A 7,523-nucleotide genomic window follows, 5' to 3' on the forward strand; every position below is an offset into this window, starting at 1 on the left:
CCATGTTGTCCATAAACTGCCAGAAATTGAAAGATCACACACACACACAGAATGGAGATAGAAAACGTATGTACAATGTTATTTACATCGCGTATAACAAACTATCCGTATGTTTTGTAGTGTATGCTTTGTGTCTTTCAATTATGGAGAACCTTGCCACCACAATGTAAGTACAAGTACAATTAGTACACCCCCTAATCAGGTCTCCAAAATATTAGCAACAACCCCATTCTTGCGTGTAGGTCAGTGGTTTTCAATTATTTTTTTGCTAAGCCCACCCAGTAGAAGAAAATGTTTCACGCCCCCACTCTTCACCGCAACTATAAATACTAAATAGTATAATTTGTCTATGAAATTGTTTTACGAACACATATGCAAAGGAGTTAATACTTCTTGCATACTCTCTGACAATGAGAGCGCCACTTCCATCTACTGTAGTGGAGGTACAGTTACATTTTACCGGAGTACAGAGAAGAAGAAAAAACACATTCCCTAAGGTCAGCCGCGCCACCCCTAGCCTACCTAATGAAGTGTCCAAAATGGCCAATTAGGTACACACCTCAGTACTGTATGTAGTCGTACCTAATGAAGTGAATGTTGGCCAAAATATTCGGTACACCTCAGTTCTTGTATGCAGATGTACCCAATGAAGTGTCCAAGTGGGGGGCGGGGAGGTTGCTGGGAGATGGTGTTGATGGGAAATTGAAGCTTCATGAACCACTTGTAATATATTTTTTTACTCCTCTAGATGGTGCTCTTGGTTTAAAGATGCAGTGGAAATGTAATCAATTTCCATTGCACTATAACCTTGCCAGCAAGATTCTCGTGGTATTTGTGAGTTCACAAACTCTGGAGAATACATCTTGTAAGCCGACCTTTTTTAGGTCGGACCAATAAGGCGTTGTTTAGGCAGGACGAAATCAATAAGCGGCGATGGCGGGGGGAAACAAACAAACCTAACAGACGAATGGATGCTGCATTTAATTATGTTCTCGCAGAATTATACTCACCGTTTCCTTGTTGAATTTGAACAGTTCCTTTCCGTGCATTTTTAAAGATGTTCGTTCCCTAAGACGATTGGTCAAAACAAATGCGCAAAAATGCAACATCGTCCAATCAGCTCGAAGTATTATACAGCACGTCCCGCCATTCCCGAACGGTTCTGCCCAGTGAAGTACCAGATTGATAATGTGATTTTTCACATTATCAATCTGGTACCTCGAGTGAATCACAATTATCAATCTGGTTGGTGAGGTTAATTGCACTAGCCTTTATCATTAAACCAAGAGCAGCATCTATCTATCCATCCATCCATTTTCTTAACCGCTTAGTCCTTACAAGGGTCGCGGGGGGCGCTGGAGCCTATCCCAGCTGGCTCCGGGCAGTAGGCGGGGTACACCCTGAACTGGTTGCCAGCCAATCGCAAGGCACACAGAGACGAACCACCATCCACACACACAATCACATCTATGGACAATTTGGAGTGTTCAATTAACCTGCCATGCATGTCTTTGGAATGTGGGAGGAAACTGGAGTACCCGGAGAAAACCCACGCAAGCACGGGGAGAACATGCAAACTCCACCCAGGAAGGCCAAAGCCCGGACTCGATCTCTCGTCCTTTGCACTGGTCGGCGTATGTGCTAACTGGTCACCCACCGTGCCGCCCATTTATTTTTATATTTATTCTTATTTCTTGAATCTCATTTTTATTTTTGTATTTATTTTTACTTTATTTTTTTATGGAGATATATATATAATATATATATATATATATATATATATATATATATATATATATATATATATATATATATATATAATTTATATTTTCATCTAGAGGAGTAAAAACATATAGCAAGTGGTTCATAAAGCTTAATTTCCCCATCACTAGAACTTACAAAGCATTATTTTATTTAATAAAAAAACACACACATTGGTTTAAAAAATGTCATTACCATACACCATTTCTTTTTTAACACCTTATCTTTAAGTCAAATTTCTATAAAAATGCATGTGTTTTTAACGCCTTACTACATCTAATGGCTCAAAACATTAGATGTTTAAAGCCTTTTTATAATCGTATTTTTAAAGCCTATATGTCATGCTTTTAAATACATGCCTGACTATGCATCATGGTTTTAAAAATGAATAGCTATTTTCTATTTGAAAAGATTTACTATAGATCACAGTTCAAAAAATGCCTTCCTATACACAGGACAGCTGTGGCTCAGTTGGTAATGACGCTGAGCTCTAAAATATACATAAAAAAAATTAAAAGCCTTACAATCATACTTAAAAAGCCAAATCATACAACATTTCTAGAAGTCTTACTATACAATATTTTTTAGTCTTACAAATCATGGTTTTAAATCAATGACTTATTAAAAAAAAAATTTTAAATGGTCAGTGTAGATTTTTTATTTTCAATGTTTATTTTTAAAACACTATTAATTTCAGTAATATGCAAAAAAAAATTACATCACATCTCATAACATGAGTTGTGCCTCACCTTACAAGAAGGCCGACATGTTTAGCTACAATCTTTTTGCTACAGATAAGCGAAGGAGAAGAACTTCGCAAACATAGAAATTGGTGGTAGGTTCACAAAGTGTGCTCCCTCTGAGGCATCGTATTGCACGCTTCAAACTTAGGCTGTTGCATTCTATTAGTTCACCACTACATGGCAAACATTTATACACACTGTCCCATTAAAAGCTTTACTAAACAACGTATATACATTTTTAATCAGACTCATGAACTCACAAAATGAAATTTTAAATGTTCTTATAAGACACAAGCAGAGTAGTTAGTGTAAGGTACACTGTGCTCTGGAGGCGCTGGAGAGTGTGCTTGTATGGATTGTAATTGTATTATCTATTCTCTGTTTGTCTCTTTTATGTTATTTTATGGACCTTCTGTGAGTCTGAAATAAAGTTTGATTGACTGATTGATTGTTGTTGTTTTTAAGGTTTTTCATATTTTCCCCCCTAAATGATTTAACATGCATGCATTTAAAAAAATCATTACTATGCTTTATTTATTTATGCATGATGTTTAAAAAGAAAAAAAAGTCTATCATGTTTTTAAAGCCATACTCAATATTAATTTTTTATTCTTACTATACAATACATAATGTCAAAATGTCCACCTATGCATCGTGCCATAAAAAATATGACTTACTGTCACTAACCCGTCATAATATACTGTTTACATATCTAAACACATTAGGACATGTAGTTTAACATGTATGTCGTAATGTCACGTATGTTGTAATGTCACGCGTGGCATGATGTATAGTGGACACATACAACACACGTGCACCCAACATACAGTGTGTACTAATGATGAGGTGCACGTTATAGCAATGCTAATGCTGTGCTGCAGTATGTCTGTATTTGTCCTTGTGGCCGTCTGGCCCGCAGCCCGACCAGGCTTGGTCAGACCTGTCAACTCGGCTCTCCTTCTCCGCAGTGGACCGTCCGTGACCCGGCCATGATGACAGTGCCGCGCAAGAGATTATAGACCCTGATAGTGTGCCGCGCCAGCGTTATGCGCACGTTGCCCTTTTGACTGGAAAAGGCGGACTCGCTTCCACTTCTGTCCGCCCAGATCACATCTACCCACTTGGCCTGGCCAAGGAGCCGGCACAGGACGCTCAAATAAATGTTTGACACCACAGACAATATTTACACTACATCACTGCAAAACACGTCATTTCATGTTTATCATAAAGCCTGATCATGAGGAAGTTGCATGTTGTCACAAATTACATTTTACAACCAATGATAATAAACATGATGTCATGTATGTATGTCAATTAATTCTTAGCATGATGAATGACATCATTGCAAAAAAAAAAAATCTCATACAATCATACCACAATACAGATGTCTTCTTATATAGTATTTTGAGTGATGGGTGGATGCATATTAAAAATATGTACTCTATTACATGCTATATGAAACAACGTCTTACGTCAACGTCATGCATGTCTTTGTAATCCTATACATCATGTTTTTAATAAATCTTACAGATCAAGTATGGTGTTACTTTTTGATAATCATTTGAACCAAGCCTCACTATGCATCATAACGTCCAAATGTACATAATTTTTTCTATCATTAGGATGACAAAATATACACCATGTTGTATGAAACATGATGTTTTACTACACATAATGTTATTTAAAATAAGTCTGTGATGACATGATATTTACTATTTTACCTGACTTCATATTAACATGCTAAGTTTCATGTCACCACCCTTCATTTAGTTGGCCAATAAACAGCTGCATAGTTGCTTGTTTGCATTACACTCAGATTTTAAAGTTACAAAACGTTAATATGTTTGAGTGAAAGTAGCTCATGATGTATTTAATCTTTGGGAAATAAATAACGATATTACATGACCTCATCTGCAATCATCCAATTAGAGTCATCCCTGCTGTCATCTTACTTAATTGCACAATTACATTGACTTTAATTGAATTTCCCACTTTACTTTGGGGACTCTTTAATGTCACTGGATGGAAAGCATAAAAAAAAAAAAACTCACTTCCTGGGATAATGAGACTGGAGTCAAAGTCCATTCAACGCAGGTGACAAACTCATTCCAGTGCACTTTGGTAATTTCATGTTTGAGAGATTTTACTGCGTGACGACAAAACTTGACCACTGCCCCAAATGGAGACGCTCCAATGAAGAAGACCAAGGCCAGATTGCAAAGCCAGTGAGGGAAATTTGATCCTTTTTTTTTTTTTACACACTTTCTCGGGCTTACCAACATTATTAATTAAAGTTGCTGACAAGACGACCTGATGTGTGCCCGTAACTTGTAAAGAAAACAAAGACCATCACATCATCGGGTCGGCGCAATTGAGCCCAGTCATTTGAGAGGGATGTGACTGAATTTAACTATTTTTGGCTTCCTCTGTGCGTCATAACGCAAGACGACTGTAGGTGTTTGTTACGGTTGTTTGTTTGCAAGGGACAAATCTGACACACACATCAACAAATGATGATGGCGCTATGTTAAGTAAATGCTCGAGAGTCATTGTGACTTTTTAAGTCATGTCCTTCAACATATGAAGACTCACTGTCCAAAGTATTCATTAAAACAATTGGTCGACTAGACAACGAGTCTACTTAAACGCTTGAAGTTGACTAATCTCTAATCAAATGTTTTTGGCACACCACAACTACCGTTGTCTCAGGACTGGTGGCGGGTAATGAGGGCAACAACACCAAACGTGAAACGCCCTTCACGTCCAAAATGTTACATCAAATATTGTCGACCCTGAGACAAAGACAACTTTATCCTAGATATCGTTAGTGGCCGTATGAATCTACAAACGTTGGGAAATATTTCATCAAACACGGGACCAGCAAATCAAAAATAATAAAAGCGTAAGTGAAATCGAAACAGTGAAACTGAGAAAGACTTGATTTTAGTGGCTGGCTTTGTTGTCCCATCTAACAACAAGCTATTGTAAATAATAATAATAATAATAATAAATTTGAAATGAGGGGAAAAATGAGTGGTGAAAAATGACAATCTATTACAGTAGACTGCAAACAAAATTTGCCACAATTTAACCGTTAATATACATCATGTCATTTTAGTCAAGTCTAAATATTTCTTCATGTCACATCAAAGATTAAGTTTTATTTGACGACTTGTCATATCAATCATGAAGTCTTCATGTCATGTTCATGTCATGTCACACCATTCAAAAATGCCAAACTATGCATAATGTCATTTTTCTTCCATTCTTACATGTTAAAATAAACATGTCATGATGTCAAAATAAATGTCATCATGTCATATTACAATTGTCTTCATATAAAGTAACATTGTGCCATACTGTAGTGTAGTGTAGTGTAGTTTGTAGGGAGACTGGGGCTAGTTGTATCACTTTTTTTTTTAAATACTTTTACATACCTCTTGAAATCAATACATCATATTTAAACAAAATGTATACCAGATGAAAGATCAAAGTCTTAGGTATATTTTTTGTATTCATGTCATTTTCATACTGTGTCAGTACAGTTATAAGTCAACAAGTAGAGGGAGTGAACATGTGACATGTTGCCCCACTAAAGAGTAAGTTGTCACACTCTATGGGGTTTTGAAACTACTAAAACAAGGACAAAATTATCTTTGTTCACCTGTTTGATTTTTGTTTTGTTTTTGTTTTTTACAGCCAGAGAGATTGTTTATCATTGAGCTTGAAAATGTACCATAGTCATTGAGCATACATACATAACATCAAATATTATGAAACCGATTAAAGTCCTTAGGAACAGCTGGCATCTAGGTCATAGTTATGAGCCTCAAATGCCTGTTTTGCTTCCCTTTATAGATTAGAGATTAGATTAAATTGCATTTAAAAAATAAAACATTTCGGTTAATGGATAGATGGATGGTACATCATGAAACTTAAATCAGTCCTGGCATACTGTTGTTCCAATTCAACAACTGGAAAATCCATTTTAAACAATGAAACAAAGCCTTGCAAACTAATTTCTTCACTCTTCAGACTCATCATCTGAAGGGCAATTCTGGCATATGTAAACCGAGCTGCCAGAGGTGCATTTTTCATTGACCCAATATTTGCATATGTGACAACAAACCCTAAAATGACTGAGACCCCAAACTACCATGTTGGCTAATACTTGCTCTAGTTTAAAGATAGCTTAAAACAGAGTAGTGAATCTCTCCTCTAACGAGGCCACATGATTTGCTGCTAGAATTTATCTATGTACGACGCCTGTTTCAAAATTATATGAAGTTTATTTATTTTTTTACTTTGGGTTGTGCAAAACAGATAACTGGCACTTATCTCAGATCACAATGTGCTATTCTCTTCTCAGACAGTACACAACCCTTGACCATTTATACGAAGAAAACTAGTATTCCAATTTTTTGTTGCGTCCTCTGGTGGAGAAGAAAATTGCAATGTGACAACTTACCCGTGATACAACTAGCCCCGGTCTCCCCCTGCTGCTTGTTGACAAAGGTGTAGTGATTATTTGGGTTGCCGTAACAAGAAATTTAGACGGTACTGAGGGGAGTTGTAATTTCCTCAGCAACCTCTGGGGGCACCTAGTTGACTTTGCTTATTTGTAGGAGCAAAATAAATGATAAAAATCCTATTATTAAGTATTCATAATCTGAAGTTGCTACTATAGTTAATCATGGAGTTCTTTGCTTTAATAAGATAATTACTAATCCAATCAGTAAACACAAATGATTCGGCAGAAATAGAATTTCTAGACAACAAATTTATTTAGTAAACACACACATATATCAGTCACAGCCTAAACTATTAATGAAACGGAATAAAAAAATGTGAATCAAAGATAAAAAGAAAACATGCAACCTAACGAACTAAGATAAAAAGGGAATGAAAAAGGTAGATGGGGAATAGAGATGGAAGCGTTTTGACCTCTCAATCCTTTTATATTTGAATCAAAGCGTTGCGCCAGTGATATGGTCAGATTGCAATGAAGGCGCACTTACG

The 7,523-nt window shown here is 36.4% G+C and overlaps 1 long non-coding RNA gene across 1 annotated transcript in view; it reads left to right on the plus strand.

The window, feature by feature from the left end:
• Window positions 1–3,965, plus strand: part of LOC147160332 (uncharacterized) — a 32,744-nt gene extending 28,779 nt beyond the window's left edge. Inside the window, exon 3 of the long non-coding RNA XR_015090565.1 lies at window positions 3,473–3,965. This is a non-coding gene — a long non-coding RNA (uncharacterized LOC147160332). The remainder of the gene's footprint in view (window positions 1–3,472) is intronic.
• The last annotated feature ends 3,558 nt before the right edge of the window (window positions 3,966–7,523 follow it).

Source organism: Leptonotus elevatus, chromosome 17 (assembly GCF_054856555.1).
Source record: "Leptonotus elevatus isolate MCC_2025b chromosome 17, RoL_Lele_1.0, whole genome shotgun sequence".
NCBI classification, from domain to species: Eukaryota; Metazoa; Chordata; class Actinopteri; order Syngnathiformes; family Syngnathidae; genus Leptonotus; species Leptonotus elevatus.